Source organism: Onychostoma macrolepis, chromosome 16, assembly GCF_012432095.1.
Source record: "Onychostoma macrolepis isolate SWU-2019 chromosome 16, ASM1243209v1, whole genome shotgun sequence".
Taxonomy (NCBI): domain Eukaryota; kingdom Metazoa; phylum Chordata; class Actinopteri; order Cypriniformes; family Cyprinidae; genus Onychostoma; species Onychostoma macrolepis.
In genome coordinates this window covers 27,073,322-27,080,047 of record NC_081170.1, presented here as the reverse complement: position 1 = coordinate 27,080,047, position 6,726 = coordinate 27,073,322, and the positions used below count along the sequence as shown (strand labels likewise).

Sequence of the window (6,726 nt, the reverse complement as noted above, 5' to 3'; positions counted from 1 at the left end):
CGCTTTCTGCCGTCTGCCTCTGTGAACTTGAGCGCGAAACTCTGTGTATATCTTTGCCTTACAGACATTAAAAATATATCTATATAGTGTGAAATGTCTACTTTCAAATGAACCAATTCAAATGGAAAACAAATTCTCAGATTATGTAATCCGTATGAAAAATGCACACAGGCGGTGTCACTGACATCATCTCTGAAGCTGAAAACAAAGAAAGGACTAGTTTATCAAATTATTAAAATGGTAATGCAGTCTCCTTACTGTTTTTCCCTGACACGTTCATAATCATTATTTCTGCCAGTGCTCTGTAGCAAGCTTTATGCGTGTACTTGAGCGCTTATTAGGCTTTGTAGGCAATTAAAGGCTCATTATAATGATTTAAATGGTTTAATAATAAATGTGTGATTAGTTGACTAATGCTTCAAATGAACGACTACTAGTCGACCAGAAAAATCCTTAGTCGAGGGCAACCCTAGTATTGGATTACTCTTTTGCCTCTGCGTTGGATTATACTGCTTGCTGGTGCTCGACCCTGCCTGTTTTGACCACATTTGTAAATAAAACCTTGCATTTGGATTCCCAAATCCGATGTCATGCTCCCCATGTTACAGAATAATCAGCCATACCTGGATCCAGCGGCTTTATTCAACAACCCAGCCCAACCATGGACCCAGTCGACCAGCTACTACATCTTCGGTAAGGAGGCCTATCTATTGAGGAATATGTTCACTGGTTCTGTGAGTTGTCATATCAAGTACCGCTGTATGATGAAATTTTTTTTAAGGACTTGTTCTGCTTTGGATTTTATGAGCCAACTAAATCATGACTACCTAGAGGGGAAGTTAAATGCTCTCTAAGAGACTTAATGGATGATGCTCTGTTATTATGTGGCTCTTCTTTCATGGTGGGAGAAGCAGAGGACTTTGTTGATACCCCTAAGAATTTTTTTATTTGGGGTAGGGCAACATCGGCAAGCTCCTTTGGTAGCGGAGCTTGACCCATCATGGCCACCAGCAGGTCCTGTGATTATGGTCACCACTCCTGTGTTTTTGCACCATCTTGTTCTGTGATTGCCAGTCCAGAGTCTCATCCCAAGATGTCTGCCATCTTAGAGTCTCTACCCAAGATGGCCGCCAGTTTAGAGCGCCAGTTAAGAGTCTCTTCACTCTTGCACTGGTAGAGCAGCTACACACTGCTCTAAGTCTGCTCCAGAGTCCATTCCAGTCCTTGAATCTGATTCAGAGCCCTCTCCTCCCGAGGTGGCAACTCCCGCTGCAGAATCTCTCAAATTCTGGGGAGAAGAATTTCCCGGGAGAAGCCGAATATTCACCAGAAGAGACGGACAGCAGCTCGTAAGTGTTGCGATACTTAGTCATAGATCTGTTGTTTAAATTATTTACTTGCTGTTGGGAAGGAATACTTTCGTTTCCCTTCTATTTCTATTCTGCATTTTCGTTGAGGTTTCGTTGTTTGATTGCACTTTCTGTTAATTATAATAATTTGCACCTCGGCTAAGAAGGAACCTGGATCATTTTCAGTGCTCCTTGCAAGCGAAGTGTTAGTTTCGTCTTGAGTTATTTGCACAAGGCTATTGGCTGGGCCAATCAGAAGCCGACCACAGCGACTGTAAAAGTATTTAAACTGCCTGTTCGCTATTACAAGTCGGGAGAAGCCGAATATTCACCAGAAGAGACGGACAGCAGCTCGTAAGTGTTGCGATACTTAGTCATAGATCTGTTGTTTAAATTATTTACTTGCTGTGGGGAAGGAATACTTTCGTTTCCTTCTATTTCTATTCTGCATTTTCGTTGAGGTTTCGTTGTTTGATTGCACTTTCTGTTAATTATAATAATTTGCACCTCGGCTAAGAAGGAACCTGGATCATTTTCAGTGCTCCTTGCAAGCGAAGTGTTAGTTTCGTCTTGAGTTATTTGCACAAGGCTATTGGCTGGGCCAATCAGAAGCCGCCACAGCGACTGTAAAAGTATTTAAACTGCCTGTTCGCTATTACAAGTCGGGAGAAGCCGAATATTCACCAGAAGAGACGGACAGCAGCTCGTAAGTGTTGCGATACTTAGTCATAGATCTGTTGTTTAAATTATTTACTTGCTGTTGGGAAGGAATACTTTCGTTTCCCTTCTATTTCTATTCTGCATTTTCGTTGAGGTTTCGTTGTTTGATTGCACTTTCTGTTAATTATAATAATTTGCACCTCGGCTAAGAAGGAACCTGGATCATTTTCAGTGCTCCTTGCAAGCGAAGTGTTAGTTTCGTCTTGAGTTATTTGCACAAGGCTATTGGCTGGGCCAATCAGAAGCCGGCCACAGCGACTGTAAAAGTATTTAAACTGCCTGTTCGCTATTACAAGTCGGGAGAAGCCGAATATTCACCAGAAGAGACGGACAGCAGCTCGTAAGTGTTGCGATACTTAGTCATAGATCTGTTGTTTAAATTATTTACTTGCTGTTGGGAAGGAATACTTTCGTTTCCCTTCTATTTCTATTCTGCATTTTCGTTGAGGTTTCGTTGTTTGATTGCACTTTCTGTTAATTATAATAATTTGCACCTCGGCTAAGAAGGAACCTGGATCATTTTCAGTGCTCCTTGCAAGCGAAGTGTTAGTTTCGTCTTGAGTTATTTGCACAAGGCTATTGGCTGGGCCAATCAGAAGCCGGCCACAGCTGTTTTCACGGTAGTGTGTTAAGGCTGTATTTATCAGAGGTCCGGCGCTGGCGGAAGCATCAGCGGAAGCGTTCAGCCTCCTCGTGTGAAGACCGACGAGGGTAAAGACCATCGACTTTTCCTGCGCGACTTTAACCGAGCAACGACACCGAGCGACACACTTAAGTATCTTTTCTTTTTTTCCCCCTTCTCTTACACACTTTCCGTTTCCATCCTCTTTCCTGCCACCTCTATCATGTGTTTCCAAACTATTCGGTTCTCTCTCAACCACGCTCTAACGTCCCACGCAGACGGCAACGTAATCCTGCTAACCTGCGCCTTATCTCTACCTCCTTCACTACACCTCTTTCCTTCTCTGTGGGTCTCTGGAATTGTCAGTCAGCTGTCAACAAAGCTGACTTCATTTCTGCTTTTCTTTAAAATCACGCTCAGCATCTTGGGCTTGACTGAGACCTGGATTCGTCCAGAAGACTCAGCAACCCCAGCTGCTCTCTCTACTAATCTCTCTTTCTCTCACACCCCGGCAAGTTGGCGGGGTGGAGGCACTGGTCTGCTCATTTCTAACAATTGGAAATACTCAACCCGCTCTTCCCTATGCAATTACAACTCATTTGAATCTCATGCCATTACTGTATCAGCTCGATAAAACTCCAGATCGTGGTCATTTACCGTCCCCTAGCCAAATTCTAGCCACCTTCCTAGAGGAGCTGGACGGGCTGCTGTCCTCTTTCGTGGAGGATGGCACTCCACTCCTAGTCTTTGGTGATTTCAACATTCACCTAGACAAGCCTTATGCTACAGACTTCCATGCACTCCTAGCTTCGTTTGATCTCAAACGCCTTACCACTACTAGCACGCACAAATCAGGCAACCAACTTGACTTAATTTACACACGCAATTGTACTGCAGATAACATTCTGGTACAACCGCTACATACTGGACCATTTCTTCATTACATTTACATTACACTTTGCTTCTCCTGTGCCACCAACCCCTACCAGTTACTTTTAGACGAAACCTGCGCTCCCTTTCTCCTTCCCATCTTTCCTCTGTGGTATCCTCCTCTCTTCCTTCACCCACCCATTTCTCATCTCTGGATGTAAACGCAGCTACTGAGACTTTATGCTCTACCTTAACCTCTTGTCTAGACGACATTTGTCCTCTCTCCTCTAGGCCCGCACGGGCTGCTCCTTCCAACCCCTGGTTATCCGAGGTTCTTCGTGAACATCGGACTACACTCAGAGCGGCAGAGAGAAAATGGCGCAAATCAAACGATCTGTCGGACCTCAGTAGGTACCAGTCTATGCTCACATCCTTCTCTGCTAAAGTCCACACTGCCAAATCCTCACATTTCATAACAAGATCGACAGCGCTCCAGACATGCGTAATCTCTTCAGAACATTTAATTCCCTCCTCTGTCCCCCTCCACCTCCTCCCTCCACCTCTATTACAGCTGATGACTTTGCCACTTTCTTTACAGACAAAACTAGATCAATCAGTGGTCAGTTTTCACCTCCACGCACACAGGACCCTCACCCTACCACATCCACTGCTAAAACTCCCATCTTTTCTTTCTGTCCACTCACTGAAGCTGAAGTATCCAAGCTTCTCCTCTCCAACCATCCTACAACATGTCCTCTTGACCCAATCCCCTCACACCTTCTCCAAGCAATCTCACCCACACTCTTACCTGCACTCACACACATCATCAACACATCCCTACTCACAGGTAACTTCCCCATTGCGTTCAAGCAGGCTCGGGTAACCCCACTGCTCAAAAAACCTACATTAAACACTTCTCTTATAGAAAACTACAGACCTGTCTCTCTCCTTCCGTTCATAGCGAAAACACTTGAACGAGTTGTCTTCAACCAAGTCTCACTGTTTCTTTCACAGAACGACAAACTGGATGCTAAACAGTCAGGTTTCAGGAGGGGCCATTCAACTGAGACTGCGCTTCTCTCGGTCACTGAAGCCCTGCGAATTGCAAAAGCCCATTCCAAATCATCAGTCCTCATTCTGCTGGACCTATCTGCCGCTTTTGACACTGTCAATCATCAGATACTCCTGTCCACCCTCTCATCACTGGGCATCTCTGGCATTCCACTTCGCTGGTTTGAATCCTATCTCACTGGTAGGTCTTTCAGGGTGGCCTGGGAGGTGAGGTATCCAAAGCACATACACTGGTCACTGGGGTTCCTCAGGGATCAGTTCTTGGACCCTCCTCTTCTCCACATACACTACATCACTGGGTCCCATCATACAGGCACATGGATTCTCATACCATTGCTACGCTGATGACACACAGCTCTACCTCTCTTTTCAACCAGATGATCCAACGGTAACTGCAAGGATCTCAGGTTGCCTGGCGGACATCTCGGCATGGATGAAAGAACATCACCTGCAGCTCAACCTGGCAAAGACTGAGCTTCTTGTCCTCCCTGCCACTCCGACTCTACAGCATGACTTCACGATCCAGTTAGGTTCATCAACAATAACCCCATCAACTTCGGTCAGAAATCTTGGTGTAATCTTTGATGATCAGCTGACCTTCAAAGACCACATTACAAAACTGCTCGATCTTGCAGGTTTGCACTATATAACATCAGAAAGATCAGGCCCTTTCTGACAGAGCATGCTGCACAACTTCTTGTCCAGGCCCTTGTCATTTCTAGGCTGGACTATTGCAATGCTCTTCTGGCTGGACTTCCGTCTAATACAGTCAAACCTCTACAAATGATTCAGAATGCAGCGGCACGACTGGTCTTCAACGAGCCCAAAAGAGCCCATGTTACACCTCTCTTTATCTCCCTGCACTGGCTACCAATCACGGCTCGCATCAAGTTCAAGACACTGATGCTTGCATATAGAACAACCACTGGCTCAGCACCCGTTTACTTGCACTCTCTATTAACAAACTACATCCCCTCCAGAAATCTGAGATCTGCTAGTGAGCGACGCCTCGTGATACCATCACAGAGAGGCGCAAAATCACTCTCTAGATCATTCTCATTCACCATTCCTGGCTGGTGGAACGATCTTCCCACCTCTATCCGGAATGCTGGATCCCTGTCAATCTTCAAGCAACAACTGAAAACTCATCTCTTTCGACAGCACTTGACTTCATCCTAAACTTAAAAAAAAAAAAAAAAATTATCTTTACTTATTCCTTCCTTTGGTAGTTTGTATTTATTTGAACAATGTCTGAGACTTGGTGTTGCAAGCACTTCGTATGTCTGATTGCCTCTTCAAGATTAATCGCTCGATGTATTCCCCAATTGTAAGTCGCTTTGGATAAAAGCGTCTGCTAAATGACTAAATGTAAATGTAAATCAGCGGCATCCGGTCCAGCTCCTCCTGAGGTAGCAGCCCCTGCTGCAGAATCTCTCAAATCAGCGGCATCCACTCCAGCTCCTCCCAAGGTGGCAGCTCTGGCGAGATGGGTATAAACGGAGGTCGGAGCCAGCTGCAAATGGGTGGGCCAGCCGCAAGTGGGTGGGACTTAAGCTGTAAGTGGGCTGTACAAACGTTTTGTTTGTTTTGTTTTGTTCTTAGGCACATTACAGATTGTAAGCTGTGTGTGGTACTGACAATATCTTTTTTTTTTTTCTACAAACAACTCATTTGCTCTCCAGGTTATGGATACAGAAGACCATAAGCAGGTAATGTAATTGCATGGCATTGAAATGTTGTAACACTTTCTATGAAGCCCATATTTATAATACATTATAAGGGTATTTTAAGGCATTATAATGAATGCATAATGCATTATAAAAAAACCTTATAATATGTTATATCATCTTATGAATATTCATAAGAACCGTTTTAATGTATTATAATATTTACTTATTAGTGGTTATAGCTTTTAAGAGTATGATGATTTATAACACACAGGGAACACATTGCATCCACTTAAGTTACAATGGATTATATTTCTCATAGTTATAATGTATTATAATATCTTGCCACCTTTCTTATGCTACTTTACTTAAAGCCATCAATGACCACTTATAAGTATAGTAATAATAATAGTAATAATTTTTTTCT

At 43.9% G+C, this 6,726-nt stretch overlaps 1 pseudogene; it reads left to right on the top strand.

The window, feature by feature from the left end:
- Nucleotides 1-599: 599 nt before the first annotated feature.
- Nucleotides 600-6,168, top strand: LOC131522463 (uncharacterized; annotated as a pseudogene).
- Nucleotides 6,169-6,726: the final 558 nt, after the last annotated feature.